The sequence below is a fragment of the Pelecanus crispus genome, chromosome 3 (assembly GCF_030463565.1).
Source record: "Pelecanus crispus isolate bPelCri1 chromosome 3, bPelCri1.pri, whole genome shotgun sequence".
Lineage (NCBI taxonomy): Eukaryota > Metazoa > Chordata > Aves > Pelecaniformes > Pelecanidae > Pelecanus > Pelecanus crispus.
Window position 1 is genome coordinate 57,944,661 of NC_134645.1, and position 15,751 is coordinate 57,960,411.

The window sequence follows — 15,751 nt, forward strand, 5'->3', positions numbered from 1 at the left end:
GTCCCAATTATGTTAATAGTCAAAGGGCTAGTAAAAAAAAAAAAGTAAAATAGAATGGGATTTATACATGCTTTAGAGGATGCTGTGAGGAAGAGGTGGCAGGAATTAACTTTTATAATGTTGTTTCTTTTCTTACATGAGTATCAAGTACTCGAGTACTTAAGTTTTGAACTGTGGCAGTTTAAAAGAACTGTGAGTTTGTTGGTTTGTGGTGGGTGTTGTCCCGTCCTACTCCCCCTGCCCCGCACACTCTGCCAATAACTTCCAGATCAAATAAATGCTGTTCTGGGTAAAAAGAAAAAAAAATAAGGGGAGGAGGTGGCATTTTCGAGCAAACTTTACTGACTTTTGATGATCTGTTCTTTCTGCTGGTAATTCCCAGTGGGATAACCAGCACATCAGAAGGTGCTAAGTGAAGTTTATTTACAAAATATTTAGGAGCTGCAGTTGTACATTTTAGCATATCATAATCAGAAGCAGTTCCAGTACTTTGTGGTAGTCTTGTGCATAACTAACAGCACATTCTGTCATTTCCAGACCAGGTTTTTTGGTGATACTTGTGCAGCCTTTTGCCTCCTGTAGTTTTCCATAGATAAATTGACTGAAACCTAGTAAACACATCTCTCTAATGCAGGAAAGTTACCTGTAATGCATTCAGTGTAGTATTAGTGCTAACAGCTGTAAAGGCCCCTGTTACAGCAGTTTGCAAATACAGCTCTACAGAAATGAAAGCTTAACTTCTACAGATCTGCAAGTACATATACATCACAGCTGGTGCATAGCTATAATTGAAGAGCTAAGTGATTAGTATTTGAATGCATCAGTATCTCTTTGGTCCCCTACTTTGTAGCAGAACAGACTTGTATTTGCAGCAGACTTTATTTAAAGCTAGCTCTATGTTAGTACCAGAGATTACAATTCCAAAGGGGCCAGAAACGTGATGGTGTGTGGTTTAAATGTGAATATGCAGTAGTCACTAAAAAAAAGTCTTGATGGGTTTTCTCCATTCTAAAATAGCTAAAAATGAGGCTGTTGTTATGCTTGCACCTGAGGGTAAGGTCATCTGCCTTACAGTCCAAGTACAAAACTTCAAGTAAGTAGTTGTGTATTTTTTCTGAACCAACTACTGAAACTTGGCTTTTTGATTTGTTTTTACCAAATCTGCCCCAAAACTTGGAAGAGCATGGTGAATGAAAAAGCATCGTTTTGCTGTCATATAGAACAATGGTATGTCCACATTTTGAGTCTTGTGTTTTCCTGGTTTCTACATTTTAAGTGGCATGGATTTAAAGGAGGGAAACTAGAATTACTGAGAACAGACTGGCTGCTGTACAAAAGGATTAACAATGCTTGATCTCCTCAGTTTAGAGAGGAGGAGAAGGGGTAAATATGATCAACAGTTGTAAAATCAAGAGGGTGCTGGTTAAAGCATGCCGAGCTGCCATTAAGCAAATTGGCAGTGCAAAAACTAGGGGGCATTCACTAAAGTACTGTTAGACTGATTTAAGAGATAAAAAGCAATTTTTAGTTTGAATATGAGTAGTGAAATTCTAGAATTTGTGGGTGTGGGAGATGGTGTCAGCAGGCTGTACCAGTGCATTTGGGAGGGGAATGGACAAACTCGCAGACAATGGCTCTGTAAGCAAAAGCTAAAGGGGCTGGACTGGGATTTGTTCTCTAACATACCAAATTCACCAGGAGTGTTTTGTTTGGGAGTGGAAAGGGAATAGGCTGCAAAAAGTGGCCAGGCTTGTGTTCTCTCCTTAAATAACATTGCTGCTACATGGACCTCTGGCTTGAGTCCGTATGGTGGCTCCTGTGCTTTCAGCTTGGCTGGTTCCTGTCAGAGGGAAGAATTCCTTAACTATAAAGTTGTTTGACCGTATGGTTGCATGAACTTCTTCATTTCAACTCGGTACTTCACATTGTAATCATTTTTATAAGCACAACTTAAAAATTTCTCAGCTTCTATGGTTTGTTAGCAATGAAATAATCTGTGCTGCTTAAGCAAAATTTATCAAATGCCTGAACAGTTGATGAAACAGTTTCTATGGTATAGTAAAACATAAAATGTCAAGAGTGTTGGTGTGGTGTAGTGGTGAGTTTTAATGTCAACGAAGCTGGCATAGAAACTACAGTGTGGTTGGTAATCACACTGTGATCTGATAATGTTCTCTGCCTTTGCTTTTTTGTCTGCAGTGGAGGTTACTCTTGCAATTAGAACAGAGTGCTGGGCAAGTTCAGAAAACAATGGCCTTGAGTAAGTTTCAAAGGGGCAAAAGTACTTTGTGCCATTCTTCAGATGTCATAGTGTGCTATTACAGTAGTTGTATCCAGTTTGACAAAAGAAGATGCTACTAATGCTTGCTGTTCTAATCTACAGAGTAATGGATTGGCATTTTTAGGGATATAATCATGCCTACTGTAGGAAAGCTCATTCAAAGAGACGGTTCTTGCAAAATATTCCTGAAATTATGTTTAGTGTCAAACTTAAAATTAGGAGATTTCAGTTACAAAACAGGTAAAATACTTAAAAGCATAGTTTGAAAACTTTGTCCATGTAGTTTGTTCTAAAAAAAAAAAAAAAAAAACCCAGAAGTAGATACAGAAGTTTCTGTATTCTGAAAATTCTCATTGTCTGCTATAGTACATTAAAAGTATATAATTGTAAATTTACAAATGTACTTAATTTGGAGCGAGTTCCCATCTGATGAAATTAAACTCAGTTGGGGATACTTGTTAGTATTGTCTTAGTGTATTAATGGAGAATCTTTAAAAACTGTCAGTGTAAGTGCATTCTGTATGAGTGATACTGGATCATTATAAATACATTACTTTCAGCTCCTAATAAGAACTCTTAAAAATATTTAGTAGTCTACAATATCTTAGTAGCTCAGTGCTGGTCACAGCTATTACTTGGTATGTTACTTCTCTGGCTGTCTCTTTTTTTTTAAGGACTAATAATAAATGCCATTCAGCATACTATTTTTGATGTTTGACTGGAATGCATGTATCGGTCTGTCATGGTGGCTTTTAGTAACAGACTTCATCCTGGGTTTGTACAACAGACCACTAGTTAATGTTCCTTTTTTCACTTGTATTTGAGGAGATTATATGAAGAGATTGTTCGTTTTATAATTGCTATTTTGAATTACTGGAAATTATTGGTTAATAGAAATAATCTCTGCTTGTCTTTTGAAACCTAGTTAGTCTGTCTTAAATATGCAATTTTCAGTGTCTGTACATGACTGATTTCTTTTTCTAAGTGATTCTTCAAAAATACTATTTTACAGGTTTTGGGTGTGCTTTAGTACAGTGCTGCTTCTGGTAGAGTTAATTGTAGCTCTTGTCATGAGTAGTTTCCAAGACTGTATGCAACCTGAAGAGGCCATCTCGGGTGGTCTGAGGTGAATTATTTAACTCTCCTGTTTCTCATCTGCTTCAAGAGGATCAAGTTTGTGTATATATGTGCCTTGTGAGAAGAGATAAGGCTTGATTCTCTTGAAACGTTTCTTCGTCCTGACTGTGCAGCCTTGTTACCACACAGTGAATTTGAAGACCACCTGTTCTCTGCAGACTTGCCAAGTTTAGAGAATCAAAAAGACTCAGAATGCATGTGGGGATTTGTAGGTGTTTCTTGATTAAACAGCCTACTTCTTTCAGCCTTTCCTGTACGCTGAAGTTGGGAACCTGGGCATTTATGGGGAAAAATGAGTAGTAATCAGACTTAAGGTTGCAGTGCTAGCGTATCAGTTGGAGGTTTTTATAGTCCTTTGTTGCAAAAGAAGTTGGGATACTTTGCAAGCAAAACACTTCCAGACTTGTAATGCTTCCAAGAATTAAAGTGAATTGCATGCAGTTGGCCAGTAAAGATTCTCTTTTTGTATGGGAAAATACGCTTTGCTTTTTGTTTTAATACATATGTGACTTGAATTTAGCTCTGGTGGAACTTTTTTACCATCAGGAAGTCTAATGCTTTTCTTGAAATGTTTTTTTTGTGTGTGTTTTTTTTATTTTCAATTCACACAGAGCTACTGACCACTGTAAATATACAACTGGATTATTTGTTCCTGTTTAGGATTGCCATTCTGCTATGCTAACATTTGAAAGGAGAAATAAACTTTGAATGGTACCTTGTAAAGATGGTATTTATTCTCATCAAACTTTTCTAGACACATCTTGGAAACAACAATAGTTTTCCCCTGTGGCTTTTCTTTTTCTAGTAAATGTTTGAGGAACATCACAGGTGATTTAGTCTGACAGATGTAAACTGGAGTAGCAGGCATTTAAGTTTATATCTGAGCATTCTGTGTGTTTACTCCTTCCTATGCAGAGCATGTGTAAAACTTCCACACGGTTGCAACTTCTAGTGAGTTGCAGTAGCTGGCTGAGAGTTACATAGCTCGTTTCCACTTATGTTTTCTGATGGAAGGTGTTACAGAAGTGAACTTTCAAAACTAAATGATTTCATTTTCTCTATTGCGGAGTAGAAAAAGCTGTCTGACACTCAAAACATTAAAACAAATGTTTTAATCAAAGCATTTTAAGCAGTGAATTACACTGTATCAGTGCAGGTTCTCCAGACTCCAAGGCAGGTCTGAAATGACCATGCTACAATGCAACGTTAATTTTAATGATCTGGATTTGCTGCTTAGAAACAGTCTTGAGGTTGGATGAAGAGTCCTGTTCCAGACAGTAGTTTTCATTTGTCTGAGTTCCTGGATGTTTTCACATTATGGCATTTCTGAAGCATTGTTTTCCACAGCTAGAAATTTCCCTTGAGAAGGTGGGAAGCCCTGCCTATTTGACATCTGTAACTTCAGGCTTTGACATTAAAATCTCAGTAAAGCTTCGGACTGTGGGTGATAGACTATCTCAAACAGTGAGTGTTTGGGGTTTTTTTAATGTCTTTTTTTAAAATTTTATTTGCAGGGGTAGTACTGTGACTAGTGATGATGATAGAGGTTACTTTTTTTGGAAGATGTATGATTGCTAGGTTTTTAAATACTTTTATCTTTTAACTAAGCAGCAGCCATTCATTTTACTCTCTTGGAGTGGTTCTCATGTGTAAATAAGTTGCTGAAGATTCCAGTGGGAACCAACTTGCTTAGAAAAGTCCAAACTTCCTTAGTTTTGTATTTTAACAACTGTAATTTTGAAGGTGGTAATTTTTTGATGAATCTGGCTGTATTTCTCTTCAAGCACATCTTTGTGCAGACTTGCTCTTTACCTTGCCTTCTTTTTACCATTTAAAAAAAGGGGGAGGAACAGTGGAAATATGAATGTCTTCTCTTGGCATTTGGGGAGCAGGGTGGTAATGAAGGAGACAGCAGTGCTGTGTGGAAAGGAAAACCTCTACTCTTTCTGCAGCCTTTCCTCGACTATGCAGCAAGTGTAGACAAATGCTCAGCTTTCTTTATCCCCCCCCGCCCCGCCCCTTTCCTTGCTCCTAGTAAATCAGAGGTCAAACTGTTAAATTTCAGTGCTTGTATTTTTTTTTTTAACACAATCTCATTCTTGCAGAATTATTGCTAGATATTTCAGTTAAGCTACAGGATTGTGGAGGAACCTTGGAAGTGCTGAGCAGCATAAACAGGGATAGCTCTGCATATTTGAAGGGCTCAGAACTGCAATTTGCCATATATAACACTTCCTTCAAGCCATCATATGAAGAGAATGGGGTTTCCCCTTCCCTTGGAACCGCAACATTTTCAGTTATAGGAAACGAGTTGTAATGTATGGAGATCCATTATTTTGGATACTTTTAGCTAGAGGAAAGAAGCAGACATTTTATCTGTGAAACCTGCTATCATATGGCTCTATCTTGTAGTGTAATTGCCTGTGTGTTGCAATTTTTGAAATGTTTCCTGCAATTGCAGCATTTTATACAGAGCCTCTATTTTAGGATGTTGAGGTAATGTTGCCACCTTTCTCCTTTTGATGGGATGTGGGCCTAATCTGGGTTTCTCCCCTCTTCTCAGCTTTCTATTTTCATACAACTCACAGCAAAGTATTATCTGCAAGACTTCTTCCCTTCTGTCAAAGTTGATCAAAATAGCTCTTCAGCCTCAGAAATTACTAGCAGATGACAAACAAGTAAAACAAATATTCTTGTAATAGCAGGGCAGATGAGCACTGCCTGAAGAATCTGACAGGAACTGGAAGTACACAAGGCTAAAAGATGAGCAGATTCTCTAAAGTACAAAAAAAACCCCCATCTCACTGAAGCTAGATTTGCAAGGTAATACCTTCCCTCCATCTAGTAGTTAAAGTGCCTACTAAAAAAACTGCAGGAAAGATGCATAGGAGAAGTACCTTGGACTGCGCTTTTCTGCTGATCTGTTTTCCATCTTTTTGCAGTCTTAAACTGGGCTGTGGGTGAAATCTCAAACACCGTCTGAATTATCCCCTTCCCAGTGCTAATAAAAGCTGTTTGTTTCTGAGATCCACAGCCTGTACAAAAACAGTAGCTCTGTGTTTATGTTGTCGTGGGAACTCTTTAGCACTGTCAAGTGGTGCATTTCTTGGGGTCAAAGAAAGGACCCATCTGAAGTCCTCAAGTACACTGAGAAAGAGCAAACTACAGGATCTAAGGTGGCATCTGCAACAACTTTAAAAAGAAGAGTTAAGATGGAATGGGTAGTGTTATTTTTAATGCTATGCTTCACATTTTCATAATATTGAAGAACTGCATGTTTTAATGCCAGGGTTTTTTTTAATCTGGCAACTTAATCTAGGTTTTTCTAATGACCATTTATCTCTTTGACACTATTTTAAAATAAAATTTAAGCTAAATAATGCAAAATGTTTACTAGTGATGTTGAGATAGTGCATAAACATTTAAAAATAAATTACCATAATACATTTGAGGAGATATGAATTAAGGTTGCATAAGCAATTTCTAGGGACAATGTCAACCTTTTAGTAGCCTGTCTCAAGTTGGATTTCTGGTAAACACAAGCTACAAAAATACCACTTCATGCAACACTGATATGCAGCTATTTTTGTGGTGTGAAATGGAGCTATGTGTAATAGCACAAATGTCTGGACAAAATAGCTGAGTAAAATTGCAGGTATTTCAACAAAACGTAGTAATCCCCCTTAATATTTTGGCATGTAATAAACTAGTTTTCCAAGTTCTATGAAAAGTACAGAAAATTTAGGAAACACTCTAATGAGTAGGAACTGGTTTTGCATGTTAAAAATAAGAATTCCAGCTCCAAGTTACCCCATATTTATATGAGGACATAGTTTCCACTTTTGATTTTGGTGGAAGAGTGCCATCTACTGAATTGCTTGAATTGTACCTTAGTTTTTCGTTTGTGGTGGTAATTTTGACTTTTAACAAAATTGTCACCATTACTTTGATAATAGTGAAATGTTAAGTTTCTCAGTTTCTTTGGTGATTTGCAAAATAAAATTATGCTATAGTAGAACCTGAGGAGGCTTAAAATAAAATTGGAAACACTGTTCTTAAAAAGACTATATTGCAAAATACTTAGAGTAGCAATGAGAGGATAGCTACTGGTGTCTCATATGTTTGAGGCTAATTTTAAAAATCTTACATGTCATTTTGAATGGAGAAGATTTAAGGCATCTCTCTACTTATGCCTTTGAGCATACTTCAAGGAAACTTTCTCCTGTCACCCATTTATTGCATTATGTTTGAATTAGGATTTAGACACTGCCAGCTGAAATATTTAAAAGGCAGTAGCAGCAGTACTACTTGTGAACATCATAGGTATTTTGAACATCTTCCAGCTTGTGACCACTACCACTATCAGTCTGGGGACAGATTGTCATGTCAAGTTGGTATAGACAGAGAGGTAAACTTGAATCTACCACCTTGATTTGGGGCCTAAGTTTCTACTTTTTGTCTCTATAATGGAAATGTTGACACTTCTAATCCATGACCCTCTTAACACCCAGCAAGTGACTTTGCTGCTAAATACTTCAAAAGGCTGCATAAGCAAAAACCATGCTATACTTACTATGTTGATAAAACTCCTAGGGATGAACTAAACTTTGTCCAAAAGGATGTTTGGAAGAGGGAGTTATTTCCATCATTAGTTCAAGGCAAAGTGGTGTGGGAAACAGAAGGGTGGATTTTAAGCCTCATCTACAAGTTAAGTGTTGAAGGATTGTGTCCAAAGGGAGGAGCTAATACTGGTGCTGAGAGCAAAATCTGGGGGAGAAATTCATACATGGTGACCAACTTAAATTTTAACTTAAGATGGTCTTTAAGACCTTTTACTCATCCAGATCTACCAGAACTCTGTTGATAATGTTTTTAGTTCTGTCTGCTTTAGCCACCTGCTTTTTATGCCTTCTTTCTCAAGGGAAGTGAGTAAAAGTAGATACATGAAGAGTGACAAACTGAATAGCAAGGGTGAAGGATGGGGCAAAAACTGGTTTGGGATAAGAGAAGAGTTAAAAGGGATTAATAATTTGAGAAATAAGGCATTGGTGCCAAAAAGAAAGGTGATGTGAGAGTAACAATTTCTGTAAAAGGAGAGAAATATTAACTGAGTGATAGCAGAGGATCGGGGCAGGAAAAAAAAAAACCAGTGTAGCTTATGTAAGTTGTAAAAGTACCTGTAGTCTTATTCTATATAACCCCCAAATGATGTAAAGGGCTAATGAGATACGAGTGAAACTGGGACTCAGCAGACTAGCCTAGCTACTACTCAGTTTGTAGGGAGGGGATTGAAGAATAGGCTTGTACTTGAACAAAGTTGAGATGGAATGACTAGTGATAACAGTTAGTATCTTCTATCATGAATATCCAGTAGTCAGTGACTTGAAAATAACTGAAGAGGGTTTGTTTGGCAGGCAAGAGTTAAGGGAAGTATTTTAGATCATGCTGTGTGAATGAAGACCTGGCAAAGAATTGCTTTGCAGTCAGAAGTCAGTGTTGACGGACAGTAATTGATTGGGCAAGGATTGGCTATGTTCTTTGAAAATCTTAAATTGTCCTTCTTATTAGATAATATCTGTGGTTCTTTATGGTTTCCTAAGTTTAAGTAGGTATATAAATTCACTTAACATCTAGTTCAGAACATTACATTTGTTAATGCTGCTGTTGGCAATGTCTGTACAAAATATTTGGACACTGGGAAGAGACATTGTTCTTACTCCAAGTATTCCTCAGTTGTAGGAGCACAGAATGGCCCTGCCTTTACTCTTGGCTGAGAAGCTATGGACATAAGAGGAAAAGCCTGGTTAATTATTAATATTGTGATATAGTATGTGCTACCAAAAGGATGGATGAGGTAGGATATCTGTAAAAACATGTTAAAATTTGACATTAAAATTAAACTGGTTTAAGTAGATGACAGATGAGCAGGACTTGGAAGCATGCAACGGAATACAAAGATGAAGCTCTATCAAAATATATAATTATTTCTTGGGTTTACTCTTCTGTATATAGTCTCTGGAAAAACTTCAATGAGTTAGCAGTTAGCACTCATTTAACTGCATCTTGTGTAGTCAGAGGAACCATTATGTGGATGTATTCGTAGCAACTCTTTCCCTGTGTGTTCTACGATTCTCCTTCCCTTCCATCCCACCCAAAAAAGTACCAGATTAGTCAGCTTTTTTGCATTGTTAGTGCTGAAATACAGCTTTTAGACTAAAGTAGTAGAACCTCTTAGTAGTAGAAGCTGGATCAGAAAACAAAGTGAGTAAACTCAAGGAAAGCCTGTAGCCTTGTTAGTTTTTTGAAAATACTATGTTGTTTACTCTAAATTGGTGTTTTTACCTCTTCATTTAACAGCTTGCTTTGCTATCTGTGAACTGTGCATATAGAAACCTATAATTAAAAACAATTTTGTTTCTTGTTTGATTTTAGATCACAGATTTTTAATCCTGTTTGCGTTTGTACTACTTAATTACATCTTGTTCTAACGAACGATTGCCTCTCACTGGCAGCTATGAGAAAATTCTACCAAATACAACCTTTATAGAAAATTTGCTGGCACTTTTCATAGCTCTTCAGGAAATACTGTATTTGTACATATTTATGTAAACAACTTTGAAGTTTAAGATGTACTTTGACTCCTAGCTATTATCGTTCTTAGAAAATGGATCGGATATAACTAACTGCTCACTATGCATTACCTATCAGTTTCTATGCGAACTGGTTCAATAATTGTTTAATTTTAAAATATATAACACATACTAATTTAAGGAAAAAAAAAAGTGGTTTTGTGTTTTAAAATTGCTGCAACTTCCTGTATACAGAAACTAGTTGATGAACTTTAGCTGAGATCTATGTACTTTGGTATCTTTCAAAACAGAGATCCTTTTTCACCCCATCGATCTAAGATTTTTTTTTTTTTTTTTAAGTTACCATTGAATCAGTTGTCTTCTGATGTTTAAAGGAACTGAGCATTGTTTTATAAACAAAATGAATGCTTAGGGAAGTTGATCTGCATTTATGCAGGAACTAATGTTATTGGTAGCTGGTTTGGAAATTGAGAAATTCAGCTTCCAGGCAGTTGTGTAGTCACCACTTCACTGGAATTTCTAAAGCTGCTGTAGCAAACAGCAGTAGTAGTTTCCTGTAACCTGATAAGCTAATATGATTATTTGTAATAAGATCTAATATCAACTGTTTAAATACCGTACCTGTTGTTGCCCTCTTTCCCCCAACAGAAAAAGGACAAATTATATATTCCCCTCCTCCCTAAGAAAGCATGAACTCTTACGAGTGTCAGGAGATATGAAAACTGCTGACCTCAAATGGTATTAAATAATTTCATGAATAATGCATCTCAAATACTTTTTTGGACAAACATAAGCTATCTGAATGCAGCTTCTCAGCCTTCGTTGTTATTTAAAAAAAAAAAAAACAAAAACAAAACCACTGAACAGTCAATACTATTGCTTTCTCAGAAATATTTGGGAACTTTGTAGAATGTTAAGATTCCTAGAAAATGAGAGAAATAATGCATTTTCCAGTATTTTGGTGTGTAAATGATCTCTTCCAATTTATCTAACTCTTTCCCACTTCCTTCTCCAAGAGAAGGGAAGACCTTTGGGAAAAACCTTTTGGTAACCTTCCAGGACTGAGATCCTGGCCTCTTCATCTCTGAGGTGCCTTGCATTATTTTCATCCTTATGACTAACAGAATGAAGCTGAATGTAGATTTTTTTTTTTTAATTGCCTGGAAGTTATAGTTCTTTACTCTCTAGGGACACTTGATTTGATTTCCAAGTAATGTTGACTTTTTTTCTGTCCAAGTAATTTGATCAAACTGCATGTAGATATCGGCTAATTTGCAAGTGCTATATTTGCAGGGAAGTTGCAGCTAGTGTCTTTTGACTGTATCTGATGTGCTCCTTTTCCTTATCCTGTTTCCTTACTGTCAGTTTTCTTGCTTTCTCACTCTCCTTAGCTGGCAGAAGGAGAATGCATCACAACACTCCATCTGGAATTCCTGTAGTAAATTGTTACCAGTAATTTGATAGTATTTCCACCTGATGAACTTTAATCTCAGTTTTAAAGCCCTAGCTTGTTTTTGCTTGGTGCTGTTGTTTATGTATAGGAAAGTCGATCTGAAATGTTAAAAAATATCTTTGCTTTTGCAGACATAAATACTGAGATGTGGAGAGGAATAAAGACCTGCTTAGCTGAGTGATATAAACACAGCAAGATGCTATGCAGGCCTAAAGCTTTAAAAGGAAACTATAATCCTAAAGTTGTTGAAAAACAGTGATCCGATACCGTATCAGGATTGATATGAAGTCTAAAACACTCAAAAATATTTTGTGGATTTTTATTTTGTTTAGTAATACATGGACATGAAAGGTCAAAGTTAGTTTTGTAGACAGTGTTGACTGTAGTACTTTCTGACTTTTTGGATAACTCTCTTGCTACGTAGCTGTGTGTCTTGATAGTTCATTCTTTATGAGATTGTTTCTGTGAGAGATCATGCTTTTGTATGTGCAAGTAACAGTATTGATTGGGTGTAGGCACAGGTAAGATTGACAAACAGTTAGGAAAGTTGTGTGAAGCTGCTCTTGTACTGCTTTAGTCCTGTTTAGATGTATCACCAGGACTTGACGGTACTCTAAGTTGATTGTTGTTGGATTGTATCCAGACTTGGCAATGATGAGTAATACCCGACAGACTTTTAATCTTCATATACTTAAAATATTATTTGGAAATCTCACCATCATTGTGTGGTTTTTCTAGGTTATGATAATTCTTAGGGACCACAATCAAAGCACATACAAGAGTGTGTGCAAAATAAGTAGTGGCTTTGCTGCTTATGAAAATAATTCAGGATCTGATTAAGTAAAGTGGAAAGCTGTTACATAGCAATGACTATAGTAAAACATGCAGGTATAATATGCAGTCCTGTAGAGCTATATGCTACAGACTGGTATACTAAGAAAACTGAATCATCTACTGCCCTTAGTGTTTTGTATGTAATTCAGATCAGTGGTACATGTTTTTCTCTAGTCGGAGATCTGTTTTTTGCATCAAAATTGTTACAGCTACAGTTTTGAGACGTCAAGGAATGACTTTTAAAAGCTGGTGCAGTTTCAGATTTGTCTTAAATCTAGAGCTATTGTAACAGTGGCAGATCTGGTACAGGAACATAGTCCATGTCTTGTGCTGTACCACCAAAACTTCTAGCAGTGTAATGACATGAAGATCCAAATATCTGTGTGGTGATAGTTTGGAAGGTAATGTGTATTATAAATGTGTCTCTGTATACATAACTGACTTATGCTAGGGATTGAATTGATAGCTATGGTTTTTGCAACTGTCTCCTATGTGAGATAGGTCAAACACAGGTGAAGAACCCAATATACCCTAGGTCTACTTAAAGATTTAAAAAAAAAAAAAGACTGCTTTTCTGAGGCTTTCATAAATATTCTGGAGTTAATTTTCTCTTTCAAAATGCAAATTCTAAGGGCAGATGTGCACTGAGTTGCTCTTACATAGATAAGCTATAAAAGTAATTTTTAAAAAGAATATTTTGCAGAGAACTTGCACATCACTAATTGAAATGCTGTAATTTTGCCTGGAAAAAAGTGTAAGCTTAGGTCTGAAGCTTGTCTGGGAAAAAAAATATCTTGGAACTGTTGCCTTTTCTCACAAATCTAAGTAAAATCAGTGCCATTATGTGATATTAAATTGGCGTGATATTGTGCTTTTCTTATGTGTGACCTGCACTTCTAGCAGTTATGGAAATGAACACTGATGTTAGGACATGAGTATGTATGTTATCTCTTCCTTTTCTCAGCCACAGCTTTTTGTCTCTTACTGGCTTTTTCAAAAAACATGCAGTGAAGACAATGAAATACTAGTGTTTTCCAGGGTTAATTTCCTAATGGCAGTGGGGAACACAGAAGCAATATTCAAAGGTACAGCTAGCTGAGAAGCTATTAATTTATCCAATTTGTTAATATTTGGGATAGGGGATGAAGCAGGAATAGTAGAAAGAAATGCTTGGAAGCGAAGGAGGAAGGATGGGTGTCTGATTAGAAAACTGCTCAAGAGCAGACTATTTCCTCTAGAGCTACCCTAGGTCTTTGGCAGAGAGTTTTTCCTGTCTACAAAATTAAAATGCTTTGCCCATCTTGTCGTTATTCATTATAATTTTTTGCCTGTTTTGGGGACTACTATGTGGTACAGTGAGCTCTCTTGCCTTAAGCACACAAACGCAAGTATAGAGCATTTGGACAAATTGCATTTCCTGGGATGCTGCCTGTTTTGTGTGGTTGAGAAATGCTTAACATACACTGAAACAGGCATGTATTATTATCCTTCTACAGTCAGTATTAGGTGACGTGCTTTTTCAACTCGGCATATCCCGCAAAACTGGGAGGCTTTGCATTGCTTTTGAAAAGAAGATTAATGCTGGTTAGCAGGATGATATTAATTTGAGATGAGAAGAATAATTTTAGCTACTAGGTGAAAAAGTGAAGATGACATAATCCTTGGGTAAAGGAACTAAATGGGACTAGCTGCAAGGATTTTTTTTTTTTTTTTAATAACAGTAAGCACTATAAAAGAGGTCAAACTCTATTTTTCAGATCTGCATATGAGGCTTCCACTAATTTGTCAAAAACAAGAAACTTCTCTGAATGTTTAAAGCTTGTGTAAACTTATTGCCAGTGCTGCATATTTACTGATTTCTGGAGAGAGAACAGGTGCAGGTGTCCTGGAAAATGCAAAAGTTTTTTTTTTTTGTTTAAAGAAACATTCAAGTATTCTTAACATTGAAATTTTTACTGACTACTTATAACAGTGCTTCCAGAGATATCTGTATCAGGTATGCTTAAAGAAAATATTTGCGGGATAGAATTTGAAGGTTGGAGTAACTTGAGGAATCCATGGGCTTCTCTTTTTCTGGGTCATACTCTTGTTTTGAGGCAAGGTAGCGCTAAAGCCTCAATTCTAAATAAACTGTGGATGGGTGAACGAACAAGGGTTACATTTAATTATGTTGGAAGCTGATGTTTGGGGGGGGCGGCTGGGGAAATCTTTTGTTAGAAAACTGCTTGTGTCAGTGCAGATAAATAACAAGTTTTAAAATTCAGTTCCTGTAAATATCTGAATTTCACTTTCAGATACTGCTTTTTCTCTACTTCTGTGAATAATTATTAATTCAAGTGAATGCAGAAGCATGCACACGACTGAAGCAAGTCCACTCTGAAGCTTCTGGTATTTGTTGTGGGGATACTTTTTCCAATCTGACAGTCTGTGTAGTCAATCCATAGTTAATGCAAAAGCAATGATTTTACATTAAAAGTATTCTGAGTTTGTGTAGGAAGGTATCATCTATGGGGACAGCCTCCCCCCCCCCCTCAAGTTTTAAGCTCCGTTTTTGTTTTTTTTTTTTTAAGAACTATAAACTGTCAGTGGAGTACAGATGACTTCTTTCTACAGGAAACATATTGATAAGAATTTAAAATACAAGGGAAAAAAAACAGGTGAGGAAAGCTGGCTCTTTAAGCCCTTCCATGCCAGAACAAAATTAAATTACTAATTCTGTTCAGGGAAGAAAGCGGGTATTAAGTTTGCTGGATTATGCAACATCTGTTTAGTATATATCTCATCACTTAGCTGGATGTTTTACAGATTTGTTAGTCTAGGAGAAGAACGTGGTTGAAGTTTAAAAGTTAAAATATTGTGGTGTGTTGAAGCAGACTTGTTCCCATTGTAGTTCTACTTACATTTTATCTCGCCAGCTTAGAGGTTGAGCAGGAAATATGTTTGAGTTTTGATTTGTGTGCAACCTAGTAGTCTCTTCAGCCTTTCAACTGTCTCTAGTGTGAATGCGTATATTTTTAAGAGTATTTGTATCCACTTTGGATTTGATCAACAGTTTCTCAGTAAATTGAAAACTTGCAGAATGGGTGAGAATTGTACTGTTGTAGTAATTTCTAGTGTATACTGAGAGAACAAATTGTACATTATATTCCCTGTTTTGCATACATCTTTGGAATGATTTCCTTTCTTCCAAAAACTAAGGTGCCTGTTTAAAAGAAGAGGTGTTCAGCTCTTTGACAAATTATACTCTAGAAACCCTGGGCATACTATAATGATGAAATACTGACCGCTTTGCATAATTCATCTGGACTTGTGTTATTTCTGATCTGTCTCCTAGAGGTTGGAGAATTTCCTTCATTTCATATTAGAAGAAAGGGGATAACTGCATTTGAAATACAGAATCTTTGCAACTAATAAGTGAATCAGGTATGAAGAATTGAAAGAATCTGTGTTGCTGCT

At 36.5% G+C, this 15,751-nt stretch overlaps 1 protein-coding gene across 6 annotated transcripts in view; it reads left to right on the forward strand.

Moving 5' to 3' along the window:
- Positions 1–15,751, forward strand: part of STXBP5 (syntaxin binding protein 5) — a 113,759-nt gene that overhangs the window by 12,975 nt on the left and 85,033 nt on the right. The gene's annotated exons all lie outside the window — the stretch shown is intronic.